This window comes from Ictidomys tridecemlineatus, chromosome 6, assembly GCF_052094955.1.
Source record: "Ictidomys tridecemlineatus isolate mIctTri1 chromosome 6, mIctTri1.hap1, whole genome shotgun sequence".
In the NCBI taxonomy this organism is placed as follows: domain Eukaryota; kingdom Metazoa; phylum Chordata; class Mammalia; order Rodentia; family Sciuridae; genus Ictidomys; species Ictidomys tridecemlineatus.
In genome coordinates this window covers 84,554,376-84,578,178 of record NC_135482.1, presented here as the reverse complement: position 1 = coordinate 84,578,178, position 23,803 = coordinate 84,554,376, and the positions used below count along the sequence as shown (strand labels likewise).

Here is a 23,803-nt window from a genome sequence, read left to right as displayed (position 1 = left end):
ACTCTGATAAATGGCCTTTCATTTATAAATTTATAGTGTATCCATAATTTCTTTAGGAAACCAAAATGTTCATTCAAAAAATTGCCACAACATTTATCTATGCAAAAATGATGAATATGGTTTGTGAAATTAAATGCTTTAAAAAATTAAAATCATATTGCCAAGAAAAGAGACATGTTCTTTTCTGGTTTGCTCATGTTTTAAGATGATTAGAACTGCACTCTCAGTAGTTATGATGTTTAATCTGACAGCATATTAATACACCTATTAAGTATGTCCAAATACATCACTGTTAGAGTTGTGTAGCATCAGTATCAACTAGTGGACCTTAAGTGCAACTTGAATTTCTTACTTTATTTTCTAATTCTATACCCAGATATTTTCTCATTTATATTTACTGTATTTAGTTCTTCAAGATTACTCTCAACATACTGCCTGGTTTATTTTAAATGTATATATTATAAACACAACTTTTATCATGATTCAAATAAAATACATATATTTTTTTAAAAAGTTAACTCTGCTTTAACCCAATAGAGATTTTGAAGTAGGAAACTGATGAAGTAGGAAAAAAATCAAAGATAACAATTATCACTAAAATAACTGATCAGGAACAGGCTAGTCAGTTATAGGCATGAAGAGGACAGAGTGTGGCTAGCTCTGATGTGTTTTGGTGAGATTCCCTTCATCTGCCTTCAAATATACACAATGTAGGAAGCATACAAGTCTGACTGTGGGTTTTTTTTTTTAAGTAGTTTTTGCTTTCTTGATATCTATGCTATTCCTACAAAAGCTACTAAAAGTTTGAACCTGAAATTAATTATTGGATTTGATTATATAAACAGTAGTCTCCAAATTATTCAACCTTCTTTAGCATTAGCTCAAGAAATTATTTCAAATATTGGCAAAATCCAGGTTCAAAATACTTTTATATATATGAAGATATCTACATTGTGCTTAAAACAAAAATAATATTGAAAATTAAAAGAAGTATTTTACATACTCCAGTGAATCGCTAACTCCTTGTGGGCAGGAACATATTTTTCATCATCTCTGGGTCACCAGAAGCCAGCACAGCACCTGGAATATAACACATACCCAACAAATGTTTGAATTAAATGGTTAAGTACAGACCAGAATCCACTTGGAAGGTATGAATTCAATGAAATAACCATTCTATACATCAACTGTCTTCCCCTGTATCCTATACGATTAAAGTCACAGTGTACATTGATATAAATTTGAATGGCAACTTTATTCTAAAAATTCAATTCTCAAGAATAATCCATTTATATATCCTTCTCCAGAGGACATGATCTCAAACACTTGACTGTATTGTCTCCACCAAAGTCTGGCTAACTGAGATCAGTTCCTGGTTCTGCCACTTACTATTTTCCTGATCTTGGATAAATTACTTGGTTTTGCTAAAACCACTGTCTGTGAAATAAGGATAATTGTGGTATCCTTCTAATAATGCTGAAAGGATTAAGAGACACAAAGCTTAGCATGCCAACACATGATGAATGATATTTCCTCCTTCTTTCCCTCCCTGCCTTTAACGTATGAAGAATCAAACTTGCCCAAAAGAGATGGGCCTTTGCCTCAGGCTACTAGGAGATATTCTCCTGGAATTTAAAATGTCATAGGAGCATCTTTGTTTGCCTGGAGGCTTTGACAATCTGTAGTCTAACCGTGTGATTTACAAGGGAGACTTTGGGCCCTGGTATCAGTTGTGCCTCTACAAGGGGCTGGAAACTAAAGGTGTGCACTCAACACCAAGACCCACAAGGGGCAAGAAACCAAAAGTCAGCCAGGTGAACAGTATGTGGTCGAGTCTCAATACAATCTCTGGACACCAAAGGCTCAAGTGATCTTCCTGGTTGGCAATGCTCCCTGCATACTCATATTGTCACATGCTGATGCCAAGAATGTAACATTTCCTGAGAAGGAAGCTCTGTGCTTGGTACTTCCCAGACTCTGCCTTCTTCCCTTGGCCGATTTTAATTTGTATCCTTTCCCTATAATAAACAGTAAGGTTTATTAAGGTTTCAGTGAGCTCTGTGAGTCTTTGAAGCAAACTGTCAAACCTAAGGATGGCTTTAGGAACCCCAAAACTTGGGACTGATGTCAGAAGTGAGGGTGGTTTTATGTGGAGAGCTGGCTCCCCCTGACAATGACTAACTCTACCATGGTCAAACTTTCCCATCCTCAGTGAGTCCAGAGAGTCCAGAAAGCTTTGAAAAATAGCTTTACCACTCCAGTGAACTTAACAAAGATCTCACGGTTACAAGCTTTTTTGACCAGATGGGGTCTATGTATACACTATACGCCATTGTTTATTTTTCCTTGCACAAACAGTAGAAGTTCCCCTACCTCCCAAGTTCCCTATAATAAATATAAAAAAGTTTTGGGACTTGATTTCTTTTCTTTTGGTGCTGGGGATCAAACCCAGGGATGTACATGCGAGGCAAGCACTCTACCAACTGAGCTATATCCCCAGCCCGGGACTTAATTTTGCTTAGTCATATTTAGAATTGAATGGATCACATACAAGTAAAGATTAGTGATAGATCTATTGAGGTCATATCTTGGAAAATTAACTTCATTAAAAGATAGACTTTTAAGGGATGGGATAGTGGCTCAGTGGTACAGCGCTTATCCAGCACATGTGAGGCCCTGGGTTCAATCCTTAGCACCACATATAAATAAATAAAATATTGTGTCCACTTACAACTCAAATAAACAATTAAAAGATAGACTTTTAATCTCCATTTTTCAAACAAAATATTAAATGTTGTGTTTCTTCTAAGCACATGAGTTATTCTATGCAATAGATTGCTTATAATCTTAAATTTTTAAAGAAATAAACCCATTACAAATATTAGTAGACAGAACTGTAAGATGGCTCTCAAGATCTGCCCAGTTGGTAAATACGTTCTGCATAATCCCTGGAAACATGAGTATGATGAACTTTTGCCCCATGAGTGGTTGTATTAGTGACACAGTTGAGTTTAAAACGGATTATTGGCTGTCTTTTCCTCCGGAGGCTCTCTTTCCCTCCCTCTTCTCTTGAATGTGTATTTCTTGCTTTACATCACAGGTATCTCTCTCGAGATTGTTCCCATTTTTCCTTGAAAATGTATCTACTTTCATAAATAAACCAGGCTATGTCTGTGCCAGGCAAAGCTGAAATTCCTTTCTGACACATATGATGAGAATTCCACTGGTGCTGGGCACAGTGGCTCCGGAAGCTGAGACAGGAGGATTGCAAGTTCAAAGCCAGCTGCAGCCATGGCAAGGTGCTTAGCAACTCAGCGAGACCCTGTCTCTAAATAAAGCAAAAACTAGGGCTGGGGATGTGGCTCAGTAGTTGAGTGTCCTGAGTTCAATTCCCAGTACCAAAAAAAAAAATAACTTCACTGGTCCTCACTCAGGTTCCTCCTTTACTTTGGAAACTCATCAGAGACATCTCCAGGCCCATGACATCTCTTAGTGGCTCTCAAAGGGAACTTCAGAGGCATCAACTTTGACAAATCTAGTCAATTTATTTTTGCTTGGCAATGCAGGTAGATTCTCATGTTTATCTTCACATTCTCGTTACTTGATATTTTGGGGGATAAGTTATTCCAATCTTAACCTGTCCTTCAATAGACAGAACCTGAAGGAAGATGTCCTCTTCTTCTATCCTCTTTCTTTAGAAGTGGTAAGTACCACCCTACTGGCACTATCCTACTAAAAGAGTGAAGGCTTTGCTTTCATGAGGAGAGGGGCTACAATTGCTATATCTAAGATAGGTCTTGTTTGAATCAGACCTCACCATAAAGAGAAGTGATTGCCACCAGGCATCTGACCTTTTTGATCATGAGCTAAAATATCAGTTATAAACAAATATCTATTAAAACTTACTTGGTCTTATCTCAAAATTCCTTAAAACTCTCTACAAGGTTTGTTGTGTGTCATTGCTACTTAAAAAAAAAATTAAGACAGATTATCTAGGTAGAATTTAACCTAATCACACAAGTCTTTTAAGTCTTAGGCTAGAGGTCAAAGATGGAGATTTGAAGTATGAAGATTTGACACACCATGACTCAGGATAGAAGAGGCCATGTGCAAGAAATAGAGGTCATCTCTAGAATGTAGGAGACACCTAACTTAAAGCCAGTAATGAAGATGGACCAGCTTCACAAAGAGCTGAATTCTGATAACTACAAGATGAATTTGGAGATAGATTTTTCCCCCTAGGGCCTACAAATAAAAACTCAGCCTGACCACCCTTGATTTGTCTCATATCCTGAGCAAAGATCCCAACCAGGTAGGGTTGGGTTGCTGACCTGAAAAACTGTGAGCTAAAGAATGACTACTTTAGGCACTGAATTTGTACTCATGTTGTTACACAGGAACACAAGATCCTGTGAGCCTTTATTGACTTCTCTCCAGTTTTTCACTCTGAAAACAAGAATCACACATTGTTGAATTAACCATAGCAACCCAGGTTACTACTCCTAGCACTGATGTTTCATGGAACTACTCTAAAAAATAAATGCACAACAAAGTATTAGTTTGTATTTATTGCATACATGACACTTGGAAAATTCAGCTGTTTGTCTCTTGTAAAGTGTTGAGAAGGCAACTCTTCAACATGCAGTCAATCACTTCCAACTTTTCTTAGGCCTTTTCAAGGGATGAAGGTAAGCAGTGACTGTTCCATCTGAAGGCAAACTTGAGAAACTACCATCCGTTCAGTCCCAGGACATACTCTCTGAGTACCTGGAGTGAGGCTGGGGATCACTTAAATGGAATCTCTCCCAGGAGATTTTGCAGAATGTGTTACTACAGTAGCTCAGCTCATTTCCTTTTTTATTCATTTGCTATAACACTACCATACTATTTTTATGAAACACAGATCTTACCATGTTGTACTCCTGCTCAAAAAACCAATTTCAACATCCTTCAAAATAAAGTTCCCTGATGCACTAAATACTGAAGTGTGTACGATGTGCTAAATTCTGTGTTAGGTGACAGGGATATAGTGTTGAGTAGGACAGACAAGGGCCTGCCCTTCATTGAGTTTTGCACTTTTAAAAATACACTTTCCATCTTGTTCAATTGAAAGACCATGATTAATCTTTAAGAGCTAACCAGGGCTTCAATTCTCTGTGGAACACTTTTTGACCCTCTCAGGCAAAAGAAGGTGACCCTTCTCTATGCTCCCATAAAATACTGTACCTAATCACGTCAAATTTATCAAATTGTACTAAAAGTGCGTGACATTGCAGGTCTGCCTCTTCCATAAACAGAGTGTAGGGGAAAATTCAAGAAGCATATGCATCCCAAATTCTTAGATTCAGTAAGTAATTATGAATAGGTAGCCTTTGGGGACAAGTTAAGGCTGGACCAAATCTCTCCTGTAGGGTAAAATATACAGATTGTTCACAACTTACCATGGTTTGCCTGACAATTTTTCAATTTCATAATGGTATAAAAGTATACCCATACAACCATTCTGTTTTTTGCTTTCAGCATAGTATTCAATACATTACTGGAATATTCAATACTTCATTATAACTTGAGAATTTTTCAACTAGAGACTAAAGTAGGTGCCCTAAGCTTGCTAAAGCAGGATAGGCTAAGCTATAATATTCCGTCAGGTATAATAAGTGTATTTTCTACTTAAGTCATGTTCAATTTATGATAGGTTTATCTGGATGTAATCCCATTGTAAGTCAAGGAGTATCTGTACAAGATACACATGTGGTAAAGGGGGAATATTATAAATTAAGAGTAGGAACCGGGCCAGGTGCAGGTTGTATACACCTATAATCCCAGAAGTTCAGGAGGCTGAGGCAGGAGGATTGTGAGTTCAAAGCCATCCTCAGCAAAAGAGAGATGCTAAGTAACCCTAAGTAAGACCCTATCTCCAAATAAAATACAAAATAAGACTGGAAATGTGGTTCAGTGGCCAAGTGCCCCTGAGTTAAATCCCCGGTACCTTCCCCTGCCCCCCAAAAAGAGTAGAAACCAGACTAGAAGGAATAAAATTCATAAAATAACATGAAATGTGTGCCAAACACATTTTAGACATATTGTAGCAATAACTCCTCCTCTTCCCAACACCCTGTCTTAATTATGAGTTCCTGGTGGCCTGGCCCTGCGTACGTATTCCAGCATGCAAGATAGACATTAGCCATTGAAGAACTCTCTTGTATGGTACTGGAGCTCCAGGCAAATTTTCCCCCCTGAAACTTAAAGCACACTTCATCCACAGTTTGTATACATAGAAGGATATACTTAATATTATTAGTGATGTGATAGTGATGTTTCAAATAAGCAATAGGTACATTCTGATTTTTAAATACCAGAACATGAACAAATTCAAGTCAAAGGTTGTGCTCTCAGGGTCATGTAGGTGCAGGCCTGGCACCTGAGAGTGGCACCTCCTTATATATTTCATCCTAGGTACGCTGCTCACCCCTCCCTAGTCCTGGATCTGAACAGGGAAAGAAAGAAACTAACAAACAGTGATTTGACACTGAGTAATTCTGTCTTCACTCCCCCTGCCAGTGGTATTGGGGATTGAACCCAGGGGCTCTCTACCACTGAATGACATCCCTAGATCTTTTTATTTATTTTGAGACAAAGTCTTGGTAAGTTGCCAATCTGGTGGTCTTGAACTTGCAATGCTCCTGTTTCAGCCTCCTGAGTAGCAGGAACTCCAAATGTGCACCACTGCACCTGATGTTGTGTTCACTTTTTACGACCTATCAACCTGCCGAGTAGGTTGGGAGCTCTGGAGAAAAAAAGTAGATTATGAAAACAGCTCTACTTTCCTTTTTGTGTATTAAAATAAAAATTGATGAATGTTCAGCCCATTAGATGTGTATCAAAATTATTACTATCTTTTATCAGATATTTCCCTATTTAAATTATTTTAACTGCTGTAACAATACCTTTTCTTTCTACCTTGTTTAAACACATTAGGTCTACTTATTCTTATACTGAAAACTGTTACCTCAACTAACACCAAAAAAAAAAAAAAGGAATTAAGAATACAAATACCTCAAAGTCAATAAAAAAGATGACCATTTGTCCTCCCTGCAGCCTAAAGCATCTTTCCTGGAGTCTTCTTTCCAAGTCTGCCAAAAAGATGCATGACCTAAAATCTTTTTTTTTTTTTTTTCATACTGGGCATTGAACTCAATGGCACTCCACCACTGAGCCACATTCCCCAGCCCTACTTTGTATTTTATTTAGAGACAGAGTCTCACTGAGTTGCTTAGTGCCTTGCTTTTGTTGAGGCTGGCTTTGAACTTATGTTCTCCCTGCCTCAGCTTCCCAAGCCTCTGGGATTATAGGAGTGTTGTGGTATCACACCTAGCACATGCTCTAAATCTTAAATGGTAATCAGTCTGAGGTACGAGGGCATCTTGCCTAATTTAAACCCCTCAGATGCTCACTGTGGTTCCTCTTATACATTCCAAGAACTTCCCTGTCTTCTATCACACAAGGAAGTAGCCATGAACATATGAAGGTAGCAGGGTTATGCTGAAATCTGCAGCTGGGACCTGTGGGCTTTGTCTCTGCTCTACCAGCTACTGTTCTTGAACAAGTCACTCGATCATTCAGGTATTATATTCCTCACATGAAAGGGCTGGCCTACACCATTTCTGAAGTACCATCCTGGTTAATTCCTGATAGCTCCTGAATCTTTCACATTCATGAATGTAAGCACAAAGAAGTCACCTTATTTGCCAATTAGGATGGAAAAATTGAAAGTGTAAGGAACAAGAGACACATATACAAAATGAGCCTCAGTTATGATCAAGAATAATCATAACTGCAGGGCTGGGGATGTAGCTCAGTGAAAGAGCACTTGCCTAGCATGAACAACGTCCTGTGTTCAAAGACCAGGACTACAAAAAAATAATCATAACTAATGCTCTGGTATTTTATAGTAGCTTACTACTACAAGTAAGCACTGTGCTAAGAGCTTTTCACATATATCTTGCTTAATTCTCACAATAATCCAATAGGAGAAATACTTTGATTACACCATATTACACAGAAGAAAAAACTGACAGGGATTAAGAAACTGCCAGAAAGTCCTCAGCCACCTATGTTCCCCCAACTGATTGCATTCAAGAGCTCAAATAAAACACAGTGAAAAGTATATGACAAAAGAAATTCAATAGTCACTACATATTAGATATATTTAACATAAATGTTTCTGAAACAAATTAGCAATGCAAAAAAAAAAGTCACTGGTCAAAAGAAAGCATTTTCATGAGCTAATGATACAGATACAGGCAAAGATGAACTGGAAAGGACATAATCATATGAAACAATATATAAAATGTATTCAATTCATTGTAAAGGTGAGAAAATTTTATGAAGAATAGTAGTGAGGAGGGACTGAAGCTGGAGCTCAGTGGTAGAGCACTTGCCTAGCATGTGTGAGGCAGTAGGTTCAATTCTCAGCACCACATATAAATAAAATAAAGGTCCATCAACAACTAAAATAAAAAAACTTAAAAAAAAAGAGTAGTAGGGGACCTGTACCTGGAACCCCAAGTGTCCCCTTTTCCAGCCACTGCTGTTGCCACTGGTTTTCTCATACTTTGGGAAAGACAATAGCCGTTGAATTCCTGCTCTCTCACACAAGCTGTGTAATCTTATGCCTCAGTTTCCACATCCATAAAATGTGAGAAATAATGCACCTACTCCATAAGGTTCTCATGCAGATTAAAGTAATTACTGCACATCAAACACTCAGAACTGTTCCTGGTACCCAGTAAGCACCTAGGAAGTGTTGGTCTTTATTATTACTACAATAGCAATAGCACATTTGGAAAATAAGGAGGTCAAAAGATCAACAGCCACTCAGCAGCACAGTGAAGAGATCGTAAAAGGCTTGTTAATAGCATTTGAGATATTCCAGACTTTCTATCTAAAAACTATCCCTGACTCTCCTATGCACGCCATATAGACAACAGAGCGAAATACTTTTTGTCAGAACTAGAGATATAGGAAAAGATCAAAGAGATAATTTTATCAGCAAAGCTTTAGGTAGAAGTCCTAGCTTCCAATCTGAGCTGTCCAGTTGGGTAGTTGGATTCTGGAAAGGCAGATTATATCTCTAAATGTCAGTTTCCTTCTTGGAACTTTCCTACCTAAGGATGCTTGTGCAGTTTCCTCAAATTACATTAACTAAGGTCAAAAAGGAGATTTCATATATTAATTTGAAAAATTCTTACCAAGTGAACAACATATAACCTTTAATTTAAAAAAAAAAAAGATTTTGTTGTTTTGTCTTCTATCAGACTTCCTGCCATTATTAACTTGGGTATGATTATTGGAAAACATATATAATTTGCAATTCAAACAGTCTTTAATCTTAAAAGGATTTCCATGGGTGGAAGAAAAGTCCCCTTGCTGTCCTTGGCATAGCCACCGCTTGCTTAAGGGATCTTAACTCAAAGGAGGAGGCTGTATAGCTTTAAAATGACTTCATTCCCATATTTACATATTTTTAATAGGGCTATGATGAATCTCCTTCCGCTTGACTCCTATTTTGAGCTGTGATATTTTAATCTCCATTCTTGCTGCAACTTAGCAGATGAATGTGCAGTGTGACAGAGCTCAGAGGAAATAGTATAAATAAAGCAAAGTGGAGCTATGACATCTCACATTTTATAGCTTTTTTATTGTAGCCGAAGCATAAACAGAGCACAGCTGTGTTATACTTACCGCTGTGAGCACTCCCTCAATCCTTGCCCCCTACTGCTTTTAAAAAGACAGTCCTCTTATTCGGAAGAATTGGCTGTGGGTAAGCTGTTCCCACCGGGCCATCCTCTGCCCCAAACCTCTATCCTTGACTCATTTCTCCTCTTACAGATGTAGATTTGTCATGTGCCACATTGTTCATCTGGTTGAACACCAACCTGCCAACTGCAATCCATAAAGCACCAAAACAGAGGCACCCAGCTCTTACCTGCTAAAATGAGACTCCACCACCCAAACTGTAATTTTTGTTTCTTCTCAATACCACTGCATCCAAATAATTTACAAATACTCTCTTAGAGGAGACAGGAAGCTCGCTGGAAGTTTTCAAACTCATGCACTCTTTTCATGAGAGCCCCTTTTAAAATGCAGTTGTAGTTCTTGCTTTCAAATTAACTCAGTCAAGTTTGGGGACACATTGGAAACACCAAGAGGGCCAAACAGAGGTGGAAAAGAGTGGTATTGAGTTGGGCACAGTAATTCTACATGCTCACATAAGCCTCAGGTTCAGAAGTGTAGTGGTATGTGAAAAAAAAAAAAAAACTTTTTACCCTCTGACCAAAATGGAGTCATGTCCACATGGTGGATGAGGCCAGAACAAAAACATGATCCAAGCTGAGCCAATCACAGTCCTTCCCTGTGATACTGTATTAAGTAGAAGGAGAAAGCAGTGAGCTATGAAACTCCAAGGCTGTCAGTAATCCACATGGAAAAATCTCTACTGCAACAAGAAAGAATAAATTCAACTTTCAAACTGACTGGGGGAGCAGAAAAGGACATCAAGTCCAGACAGTGTGACTCCTGGTTCCAACTGTTCCTGAGCCCCATCTACATGTCTGCCTTTTCCCCTCACTGGTTATTTGCTTTGCTGGTAATTCCTTTACCCCCCAAATTCCAACTCTCTTTCTTAAGCTGCCTTAAATTGAATTTTGTCACTTGCAGACATAATTTTTTTTTAAAGTCTTAATTATTACACCTTCCAGAAGAAGATTCTTTTTTTCACATACCACCACACTAGTTATGGGAAGGAAGGAAAACCCTCTGGGCTTGTAGAGAGATGTGTAATGAAAATTCAAAAGACACATGCATCCAAGTGAAAAGAATATAGGGGGCATAGTAGCCTATACACCAGTGAAGTGAAATAAAGACAGGAAGATTGATTTGCATCATCATTAACATGGAAGGAGAAAAGCACAAGAACACAATGACCGCAAAAACCACCTCCATTGACATACGTAATTGTTTCGAAACAACAGGCCCAACTGGGCTAAGTAGGGGCATAGTTGGTATCCCAAGCTTCTCAGCTATCTATCCGCCCAAAGTTGCTCTTCTGCCAAGCTTATTGTTTACCAAGCTGCCAGCCCAGCCCAGGGATCTGATTAGCAATTTGCACTTTTGTGAGAGGATTAACAGAATTCCTTTGTTTTGATGTCGGATTATCAAACTGCATCTTTAAAGAGGTGTGACCTCATCCAGATTCATAAGCCTGCTCCCTTGAGAATGACTTGAATTTTACTCTACTTGCGCAACATATAATTTCATAAAGGAGTTACTGTCAAAACATGGTACTCAATTCTTGATGTGTGTGAAGAAGCGCATTTGTAATGTAAATAACCTCAGAAGTTTTGTGATATTTTAAAATAACCCATCTGGTGGGAAAACAAGGATTTTCAACCCATTTGGTTCCAGCACTAGTAAATTAGTGTGCGCGTAGCTCACAGAACCAAGATAAACCCATCCCCAGACTGAGACTCATGAGCTCTTATTTTCAAGGGCAAGTATTTTTAATTGTCCCAGTTCTCATGACACATTTTTAAGAAGGGAAGCAGAGTACACAGAGAGTAAACTGAGGAAAACCCAAGACTTTGTCAGCTGAGGTCAAAATGATGTCGAATTGTTTACAGCACGGGTGTAAGTTCAGCTTTCTCTGAAAGTAAAGGATGAATGAGGAAAACACAATCCAACTTTTGTTTGATCAGAAACAGGCAACTAATTAGAAAGAGAGTTCCCTAAAACTTTCACCTAAATCTGAAACAAAATTCCCAAAAGGGCATCTACAGGGCAGTAAGCAACAGATTAAGAAAAACATCAAGTGCAGACTTTGGGCCAGTGTGATTTTTACTTGAGAAGGCATAAGGTATGAGAACTATCTCTTGGTAAGAACATGTCAAATGCCTGGAAAGCCAGACACTAATACAGTCCCACCAGGCAAAACACCCTCTTTCATAAAAAGGAAGCATGTACAATTAAATACATACGTTTATTTTTAGTATTAACATAGATTATTACCCCAAAAGTTGATAGATTCAGTAATGTTTCTTTAAGTAGAAAACTCAATTTATACAGTGAGAATATTCTAGACAGGCCTGATATATAAGGTGTAAGGTGAGTTTGTCTGAAAGCACAATACATTCATGCCTGTTATATCAATAGTTCCTACTGGGAGGTGCTGTCGATTAGTGGAATCACACGGAAACTCTGTTAAAATAGCCAAGTCACATGTTCTCACCCTATAGCCACTGGAAGGGGTGAGAGCATTTAAAAAAAAATAATCTTAATTGGTATTCTATGAATTCCTCTTTAAAAAGCCCTCATATTTGAAAATGGCCTTCTATATGGATTATTTGCCAGTCTTGCCTTAACAATAAAATTGGAAGTGTCTTTAAAAAGTTGGAGCATGTCTCTTATGAGTGACCTGCACATAGTGTTCAAAAAAGTCAGATAAATTCATTAGATTTGTTGTTAATTAATAAGGACGTGATAGATGCACCATATCAGACAAATTCTTCAGGGAAAACTTAAATGGATACTAAAAATAATTATTAAGTATTTCATTTTAACCCCAAAGCTGCCTATGTGTAACTCAAAATAATGCAAAATTATTTATGACATTTTTGGCCATAAATACAGAACACCAGGCAAAAATCAGCCTTGAATTATCCATGTATTCAACAAATATTTATTGCATGTCTCCATTAGTCAGAAACTATCCTGGGCTCCAGAGTTGCAGCAGTAAACTAAAGGGACCAAGCTCCAAGCCCTCATGCAGCTCATGTTTTACTCAGGGAGACAAAAAATAAATCATAAGACAAACTAACAAAATGCCATGTTAGATAGGAGAGTGCTAAGTACTCAAAGTGAGGGAGGATAGAAAGTACTAGAGCAGGACTAGCTAAAGTTTTCAGTAAGGCTGATGTGCCATTTGAGTCAAGACTGGAAGAAAGTGTTGGGAAAAGAGTCATGCTATTACCTGTTTCCAGAACAAAGAGGGCCACAGGCCTGGGAACCCTGCCTGGGAGGAAAGCCCAAAGGAGGGCCAGGGGTGATAGCTTCCATGTTGGAGGAGAAGCCATGGGCAGCGTGGCCAGTGCAGAGTAAGTAAGGGGAAGAGTGTGGAAGGTGGAGCAGGCCAGTAGAGTGGGTGAAAGCTGGCTCTGCTCATTGAGGGTCACAGGGAGGACTCCTATGAGGCAGGAAACCATTGGAGGGCTCTGTGCAGATGGTGACATAAGATGACTAATCTGATTTCCACTTCAAGGGCTCACCCTGGCTATGTATGCCAAAACAATGAAGGAGAACAGGGCTAAAGGGAGTCCAGCTGGGCGCTCATAGCCCTAACAGGGAACGAGGTGGCTTGGCCAAGACAGGAAACAGTGGAGATGATTCTGGAAATGTTGCGTGAGTCGTTTTGTGGGTCTAGATGTAATTATAAGTGAAAAAGAGACATCAAGGATGATGACAAGTTTTGGTTCTGGAAAATGGGTGGGATATATTTGTCCTGAACTCATGATGAAAGACTTCAGGGGAACCGACTCCAAGGACACTAAAGGGAAGAGCTTTATGTGTACCAAATGGAGCTGCCCAGTAGGGATTTGGATACATGAGGTTGGTGTTCAGGGATGAGGTTGCCATGTAAGAGAAATTTATATTCCCAAATAATACTATTCCTAGCTATGACCACTAAAAGTGATTATTTCCAAACAAGTCTTTGTTTCAGATACATGGCAGTATTGGAAGTGTCTTTGTGGATGGTCTTTAAAAAAATGCAGAAATCTTAAAATGTCATTTATTTTTAATAGACAATTCCTTAGTCATATACTGACAAATCAGAGACGGCCAAATTCACGCTGTCCACACATGCAATTAATACTGAAGTAATAGCCTGGGTTTGGGGACAGGGCTGGATATATGATTAGAATTTAGATAATCCAGAGGAATAATGTGTACTGCCATGTCTGGACATGAATATCTCACGCTTTTTTAGAAACAGCAAAGAAACTTACATTCATGCTTCTGAGGGACTATGGGGACCTCAATATGAGAATGTTCTACGTTTCATGTTTTATCTCTAAAATTTATGTGGGATTTTTTTTAAAGTAAGACCATAAATGGTTCAAATTTTTACTAAGGTTTTAAGTTTTTACTCACCTTCCTCAAATTGATTATATAAAATTGACTTTTGTATACTAATTTACAATCATCATCACCATTATCAGCATCACTACTACTATCACTTTTATTAAACCATAGTATGTGCTAGGTCTTGTGCTTTATTTTTACAATACTATATGCCAAACTCTGTGTATTATTTTATATGAATTAAATAATTTAATTCTACTATTTATCCTATTTTTCATAAAGATTTCTTAAAGTTGGATGCCTCATGAAAAATACTATGTAAATAGGTAAATTGCTTCCCACTCATGGTGAAATCAAAAAACAACAGTGATTTCAATGGTGAGGTACTAAGCAAATCAGTGAGACCCTATCTCTAAATAAAATACAAAATAGGGCTGGGGATGTGGCTCAGTGGGTGAGTACCCCTGAGTTCAATCCCCTGGAACCAAAAAAAAAATTGTGAAAGATAAAATTGTGGATCCATTAAATATATGGTTTCAGAAATCAGTGAGAAAGCTATACTTCTGGGTACTAATAATATAACTGGGAATCTCTACTTCCACAATGTCCAATACCAGTGAAAAGGCATCCTTAAAATGAATTGATGATGCATTTATTTGAGCCACAAATTTAAAAAGCTAAAGCAGTACTTACAGAAATAAAAAAAGTAATCTAAACTACTCACCCTTTAGTAAATAGTAAATTAGGCTGTAAAAATATTGAGGGTGAAATTAGGTAATTTCTATAAATCTAAGACATCTTTAAAGCATTTATGCAATATATCTGAATGTCCAGGAATAAAGATAAATAGAAAAGTACATTCCATAGTCTTAAGTATTTCTTCCAAATCCTACATCCATTTAAGTTGGCAGGGTATATCAGTGGTTTATTTGGATATTGTCCACATTTGTAAATGAGCATCTTCGTTTCTGTATTCTGGCACAGGACCATGTAAATGATTATACTGGTATATATTTAATGTAGTAGATATAAAACATGGCACAAAGTAGAAGTACCAATTTTAGAAAACCCTAAAAGTCATCAAATAACTTCTTTAAAGTCTTCAATATGAGGAGCTTGCAAACCACAAGGCTGCTGAATACAGCAATTCCATGAACCTGGTCACTTGAGTAACTTTCCCATCTTCTCCTCTTTTTCATCCCATCCCCATAGACCCTGACTCTGCTAGAGGAGTGTGGAGTTGTGGAAAGCATACCTTCTGGGTGCAGCACAGTCAGATGTGGGTTTCGGGGGTAGAGTGTGGGCATATCATCTCCCCACCTCCATAACTCCAGAAGGAGTCCTTGTAAAATATACATGAGGGAGGACTACAAGCAAGCTTGTTTGACATCATTCATGTGTCAGAAAATGGATAGTAACTTTTCTCAGTGGGAATATTCGACTGTCATCATTATGCTATCATTATAAGCTAAAAAGAAAAGCATATATATACTGCTTTCATATATATATATATATATATATCAGTAAAATTTTGATAAGCAGGCAAATTTTATTTCTCCAAATCCTACATCTTCTTTGATGATCAGCTTACATTTTCTTCTGCCACTTCACTTCCAGAACTGTCTGTAGCTATAATGAAGTTCAATTTATTGTTCACTTACAGTTGAAATCAAAGTGAACAAGGCATACTCACAGAATTTTCTTTGCTTTTCCACTCATCAAAATGAACCTACTCTATGTTCTATTAGCCAAAGCCCAAATCTTGAACTTTCAAAATCATAATTAGCCAAATGATAATAAAATCAGTGCCAGTATGCCAGTGATTGGAATACAACTGGATCCTCTACAAAATTTCACTATCATTGCAGATTTTATCCAATCCTGCTCTCAGAGATTAAAAATCCACTTCATTTTTGGGCAAAACCTGGTTCTAACTACTCTTTACCAGTCCTAGTTCTAGAGAGACATAGGATCACTTGTACCAGATTCTTTCTTCAATTTTCACCCAACTCTGTTCCCTAGGATGTTGCTTTCTGAGTCACATAAAGAGATTCTCTGTGATCCACAGGTGATCAGACCACAGAGTAAGAATAATGTCAGGGTGTATTCTTCTGCAGGTGACTATTTAGAGTCTGGTGACACTCTCCATTCAGATAGGCCTTTCCATACTGCTCCCTATCCTAATTCCTTCAGACCCAGGGATGGTGACAGCCCCCTGCCATTATTAACCCTAGAATGTTCCACTAATCCTTACTGGTTGACTTTGTGACAACTTTACCGAGATATAATTATCATACAATATAAAACACCCATTGTAGAATTCAATGCTCTTACTATATTGATGGAATTGTTCAATCATCACCACAATAAAATTTGGAACATTTTCATCATCCTAAAAAGAAATTCCATGTCCATTAGCAGTCACTTCTTATTTACTGATAAGCCCTGTTCCTCAAGTAGCTACTAATTTACCTTCTGTCCCCATAGATTTGGCTATCTGGATGTCCATTTCAACAAATGGAATCATACAATATGCATTTTCTTTTGAATGATTTCTTTTACTTAGTATGGTGTTTTCAAGGGTCATATATGTTATAGCATGTATCAGTATTTTTTATTGCTGAATAATATTCCCGTGCAAGGATATAATACATTTATCTTATATTTATCTTATTTTACACAGTTATCTACTGATCAGTTGATGCATATTTGATTATTTCCACTTTTGAGTATCATGAATTATTCTGCTATGAATACTATGAGTTTTCCTGTGGACCTACATTCTCACTTCCCTTGGATTCCCAGAAATAAGCTAATGAATCATAAGGTAACTCATGAGATTAAATCTTTCCTGGAGTTGCCAGACTGTTTTCCAAAGAGCTTCCCACTTAGCATTCCCATCAGCAGTATATGATAGTTCTAATTCCTCCATATCATCATTGACAATTGTTATTTTCTGTCTTTTTTATTGTAGATCTCCTATGAAATGATATCTTAGTGTGGCCTTGGATTTTAAACCATGTCTATATCTTTGAAACTATTCTTTTTATTAAACTCTTTTCAAATCATTTAAGCACATCATCTTCTTGTCAGACCCTGACTGACTAAAAGGCCAATCCTTTTTCCTATTTCTGGATTGTTTTGAAATCCTCCTCAAGTTTCTTTTCTTTTTTTCCTTTTTTTAACAGATGAAACAACTCCTCTCTATATATAAACTATTAATTTCTAGATTATTTATCCCCTATTTCGCCATGTTCAGACATTGTCAATGTCCTTCAAAGTATTTTACCCTGAGTTGACACATGCAAACTAACCAGTATACATTCCACTGGGTGATTGCATCATTGGCTAAGGCTACTCTGCTACTGATGATATAAAAGGTGACAACTACTTTTGGCTTCAGCAACTATTTTTTACAGTTGATTAATACTGATTATAAAATTAACCAGAATATTTTGACAAAATGTTAATTCAGATACTCCATACCTGTAAATGTCTGATTCTTACAATACATGTAGAATTATTTCAACACTACTAAATTTTACCTCATTAAATCTTGGCTAACACTGAGCCTATCAGAAATTTTGTGCATTACATGAGTCAAAATAGGTCAAAGCACAAAGTATGAGTTCTCCAAAAGAAAAAAGTTAGTTGTTACTGCCATTGATTTCTTCCACTTCATCCACGCTCTTAATAAAAGTAATCAAAAGTATAACCCTGGGCTGGGGATGTGACTCAAGTGGTAGTGCGTTTGCCTGACATGTGGGCGGCCCAGGTTCAATCCTCAGCACCACATACAAACAAAGATGTTGTGTCTGCCGAAAACTAAAATATAAATATTAAAAAAAATTCTCTCTCTTTCTCTCTCTCTAAGAAAAAAAAAAAAGTATAACCCCATGAATAGAAAGAATGCCACTGTCTGCAGGTCTCTTTCGATTGGTAACCATACACCATCTCCTTTAGGTATGGTTCTTAAGCTATTAATCTATATTAACACATGGGCAACTAAATCAAAGTTCACAAGAATTTTATAATATACTATAAAACAACCTTTCATAAATCATTCTCTCTGGTAATAGAGAGGCCTGTTAAGAAGAAAGTAGGTAATTCTGTATGATTAGATGTTTAAGAACACATATTAGCTTCTGGTGAGCACTGATTTCCTTCTCAGCATTCAGAAATGAACTGCATAATAACACCAACTAGGATTTTACCAGCTTCCTTAAAATATAACTTTGAAAAAAATAGAAATGATTCTCCTGCTTTAAGTGCAGGGTATCATTATTTATTTTGAGTCTCATGAACCTTTCTTCTAGGTGTTATTTCAAATTTGTCAACAATGATGTTTTAAAAAATCATTGTTAGTCACCATCTCATCCCATCCTATATCTTTTCCCAAAAGATAGGAGTTAATTATGGACACTCTCATCTTTGATACTTGAACTTAAAACACACATCACCTTTCATGATTCCCCTCTCCTTACCCCTTATGTCAAATTTTTAGTTTAGAGTATACAAAAATGCATGAAGTAGGTACCATTCAAACAATTCTCCAACTCCACTACTGTCAACCTAGTGCAAACCCAAAGCATCTCTCACTGGATTACTGCAATGGTTTACACACTAATCCCCTATTTCTTCTCTTGTCCCCCTACAGCCTGCTCTTCACACAGCAGTCAGAGTTAAATTTTTAAAAACGTGCACGTGACATATGCATATATAAGACATCACATTCTGTCCAATAAATATGTAAAATTATGTTTTAATCAAAACTAAAATGAAACTTTAAAGAATGCACACCTGACCAAGTCACTCTCCCACTTGTGACCAGCTTCCCACCACACTTACAATGAAAATCCCAGTGATTTGACCATCTTCCTCTCTAACCTCATCTCTCTAGTGCTCGCCATGACCATCACCTACTTCAGCTACACTGACTTTCTGGCTGTTCCTAGAACTCAACAGCTCAGTGTCTCTCCTGTGTCTTTATCTTTGTCATTCCCTCTTCTGCAAGTCTCGCCACAGATCTTCACAGGACTTGTCTCTCATCGTTCAGGTATCAGAACCCCTACTCAAACAACTTTCCCTGGAGATTTCATTATCTAAAATGACATCCCCAACCCGACCCTTTCTCTGCTTTGGTTCCTTCGTTGGATTGATTGCTATCTTGATGTGTTGTGTATTTATTTGCCTCTTTCTGTATTCACCCCTAGAATCTATACTCTTTCAGAGCAGCAACTTTTTTCTTCCTTGTTCTTCATTATATTTCTGATATTTATAATAACATCGAACACATAGTGGGTATGGGCACTCAGAAATAATTTTTAAATGAATTGAATATCTCAAAAGAACAAATCTAATGATATATTGTGATCTTGGTGGAGACCAGGGAGAAACCTGCAGGACTGAGAATAGCTTTTACAAGTCCTCCAGTCACACTGTGCTTTATAGGCCCCTGTGAGAGCTCGGTCTTCTCCCCTAACTACATCAATCAACAGACCAACAGGTCCAGTCTGAATCCTCTGTTATCAAATAACAGCAGCATATGAGAACCTTCAAGCTCGAGAGTAGAACACGAGTATTTTTTTTTCCTTTTCTATCTCAACCAACACTCTCCCAATTATAATAAATGAATAAAGTAGATTGAAGCTAAGGAAAAATAAAGCAAAATTAGAAGCTGGCAAAAAGAAAACCTACTGCCTGGGGCAGCCTGGGGCTGATGGATGATGACAGCTAGCAGACAAATCCTGTTCCCCATTCTAAATTCTGTCTACTAAACAAATTAGCCAGCTCATCAATATCTGCACGGCATTTACCTTCTGCAGAAACAGCTGCTGCAAAATCACGATGCTGACTTTTTGGGTTGTGGTCCTGCCAATGGGATGCAATTGCAGGCCAATCAGGGTCGGAGATAACAGAATGACAACCCAGTATTATAAGGAAGGGTTCTGCAAGGGATTGGAGGATAAACAGCTTTAGGATCATCTGTACTGAATCTATCACCCACTTCAACCCTCTCCAAAAAACTAGATACTTGAATGATGAGATGTGTACAGTTGATTTTTCTGCTAGTAATTTACTACGTAAAATTTATACTAAAAAAATTAAGTGATTAAGCAGAAACTTAAAAGAAACATAATCTTATATAAGTTTCATGCTTTAAAACATGGTCCTTTTCATAAAAACTAGTGCTCAGCTTGAAAATGACACTTTTAAAAATGGCAAAAACTCTTCTATTCTTTAAAAAAAAATCATGGGATGACACTATCTTCAATTTTAGTTATAAGAAACTTTGTGCTTTACATGGTAGGGTGACTGTAGATAACAAAAATGTACTTTACATTTCAAACAGCTAACAGAAAGAATTTTGAAAGTTTTCACCATAAAGAGATGACAAATGTTTGAGGAGATAAATGTGTTTAGCCAGATGTAAACATCATGCAACATATACATGTGTCAAAACATTACATGTCTCCTTCATTACCATGTATGATTTAGTTAAAAAATAAATGAAAAACCCTTTGTCTCCCAGTTTTCAAAGATGAGAGAAGAAAGTAAAACCAAATACAACATACATAACAGATATATCTTTTTCCAAAAGTTTAAAAATAAAAAGAGCAACAGACAACAGAAAGGATTTTTTTTTATGATTAATTTCACAGGGAAGGCACCTACATGAAGATAAGGATGGCAAAATGTTCTCAAAACCTCCTGCACTGGGAAAACTTATAACTATGAGTGGCTTCACAATAGTACCCGGCACTGAGACCTGACCACACTATTAATTAATTAGGGGAAAGGTGACTGAAAGAATATGCAAGAGACTTTGCAGGCTGCCTGAGCCTGTTTCAAGCATTTTCTCATCAAAGCCCTGAAATTCTTCAGAATGGGTTACATTAAAAGAAAGCCTGCAACTCACTCTCTAGCTATTTTTGCCCCTTCCCACCTAGGGAAGGCAAGCCCATCCTCACCTGAGCAGGAAAAACAGAGGTCATCAAGAATCTCAGCAGAGAGAAGCAAAGATGAGTTACAGAACTGCCTCCCAAAGCTCTTCAGCAAATCCCAGGGATTCTGGTCCTCAGAGCAGAGGCTCCCTCCTAAGCCTAACTTGTGCCAGGAGTGACCCCCACCACTGCTGCTTCTGTTCCCTACTGATGCTCAGAGCTGGCTGAGGAAAGTATCTGCCACTACTGGGGGTAGGTGTCAAGGTCGTGGCCATTTCAAGAGGTCTCACAGAACAGGTGGGGTTATATCCCAACTCTTCTGATCTAAGCATTTGATTTTGACCTTATTATCAAAGCACTTATCAAGTTGTATGACTATTGTTTTTACAAGTGTTTGCATCCCCTTTAGATTGTGAGGAAATGTACCTGAAAGCTGTTCAGTAAGTGGTGGGAAAGGGTTTTTGGTCCTCTATCTTCATGTTCACATTCTCCTTAGGTTAAAATGAAGATGATAACACAGTAGGCAGGTGTGCCCTTAAACAATAAAAATGGCACTTTTTCACACTCATGATACTGGGCCTTCCACATAAGTCAAATTTTTTTCTTTTTTTTTTTTTCTCCTTTTTTAAATTCTTATAAATATTGTCACTAAATGGCAGGCTTCAAGAGGCCAAAGAAAAATTTCTCTCTTCTAAACATAATGCTTGATGATTTCTTAGATTCTCAGTAGATGGTTGTTGATTAATGGGCATCCTACAAAGGCCAGCAAGATATTGATGATCCTATTTTTCTTCCCATCACTCACTATCCTTTTTCTTAGAAAAAAAAAATACTAGTAGGAAACAATTAGTCCATTTATTCTTTTGTGAATAAGAATTTTATCTAAAAACTTCCATCACATCCCTATACCACTGCAGGCATGGGAACTACAAAGATCCAAAAACCTTCAGAATGAGGAGAGCTTGTGAAGGCTTGTCGTCTGTCTGCTTGGCTCATGGCTTGGGAAAATAAGTGTGGAAGGAATTCTTCTTCTTAGGAGGAATCCACTTGTACTCCACTATCAATGAAGAACCAAAAATACAATCTAAGGCCTCTTTTACTTGGTCTGTACTCTCCAGTGCATATTGATTCGCTGCTAAACCAGCAGCCACTCCATACTTCTCCCATCCTAGCGGGACACACTCCTATCCCACCCCACCTAGGGAGGCCATGCTTTCTGGGTGAAATCCACCCCCAGTACACATATATAACCAAACTGCAAGAACACTTACTCAGACACAGAGTGTGAGGACAAGGACAAATATCATTTTCCTGTACAAAAAAAAAATATATTAAAAAGCTACTATTTGTCTGTAGTGGTCTTTAGGGCCCAGAAATCACAAATCTGCAATGAGTATAAGTCTTTTAGAAGGTTTAACTGAAAGAAATTTTAATAGCCATTTTAGAAAGGAGAGCATTATGGTGACTTAAAGCTGAAATAATTGACCAAAACCAAAAAAAAAAAAAAAACCAAAACAAAACAAAAAACAACCTACATATTCTCTTCCCTTATTGCTACTCTCTGATTTGCTGCATGGTTTCAAATATGTGAGCAAGTTCTGTATGCTTTACTTTTCTTATTCATGAACTTGGATGAAAATCATTAAATTTCAATAATTCTAATGCAGCTAAGTTAACTATTTCTACATGTTATGATCCTTAAAATTCCAGAGGTTGCTAGTACAGCGAAAAGCATTCTATTCATGAAAAGAAACCATCAAAGATGCATATTCAGGATTGATGTCTACCTCTATATCTACTCTAGGGTGCTGGAAATAAGTAACTTGTGGTAGTTTCTGGTCCCTGACTGGTTAGTACCTCATCATACCCTGATTTCTAATCTTCCAGACTCTCCAGCTAAAAGCCACTTTCAACCTGGGATTTCCTGGGTACTGCTAACAGCTACATCAAAGCCTTCAGTTCAAAGGTCACATCTTCTCTCCTACTCCCCTGACTTCTCTGGCTGGCCTGCCCTCCCAGAATGGAATGCCCTCTTTATCTCTAAGAAGTACATGCTGCTATGAGAAGGAGTCTGGGGAGGGAGGTTATTGGTTGCAATTGTTTGAAAGATTCTAATAATTGCAGCTAGGGATCCATCCTCTCGTGACACAGAAGTTGGAAAATGGGTCAGACATAATGCATTTGGTTAAGTATCTAAACTGAAAAGGTGCTATTTTATTTTAAATGGCATAGTCTTTACAAAGGCTGAGGTTACTGGTGCAATGCTCTCTCATTTTAAAACGTATCAGGGACATGCCCTCTGAGGGTCAGGCTTTCATTTGCTGATGTTAATTCTCAGCTGCCTGCTCCTCGTCCTTCATTGTACCCTGTGTCTTAGCTGGGCACGCTCCTGATTCCCTGCTATATCCAGACGGTCCATGTAAATAGTGTTTATGTTAAGGAAGTCATGTTCAGTGTGACTGGAGCACACAGAAACTGATGTTGTTGTCACTTTAGATTAAGCTCTTATTTTAGTAAAGGAGGCAATTGGAGCAGGCAGCTGAGTGGCCGAATGAAATATTCAGCTCATTTCATTTAGAGCTGCCCAGTTTCCATTGTTCATGCTGGCAAGGCTGGTTAACCCTGTCAGTGCTGGCCCAGCAGCCACTCCCACTGGCTCACGCACCAGCTCTGGGCACAGATTTCCTTTAGCTGACCCTCTTCTCACCATCAGTCCACACACC

At 37.8% G+C, this 23,803-nt stretch overlaps 1 protein-coding gene across 12 annotated transcripts in view; it reads right to left on the bottom strand.

Moving 5' to 3' along the window:
* The window catches only part of Sox5 (SRY-box transcription factor 5), a 955,314-nt gene that overhangs the window by 784,373 nt on the left and 147,138 nt on the right, over positions 1-23,803 (bottom strand). For 9 of the 12 annotated variants that reach the window (XM_078015084.1, XM_078015082.1, XM_078015079.1 and 6 more), the window contains one exon: positions 1,004-1,080. The exons of the other annotated variants lie outside the window; for them this stretch is intronic. The gene's annotated coding sequence lies outside the window, so the exon portion shown is untranslated. The remainder of the gene's footprint in view (positions 1-1,003; positions 1,081-23,803) is intronic. 12 annotated transcript variants of the gene reach the window in all.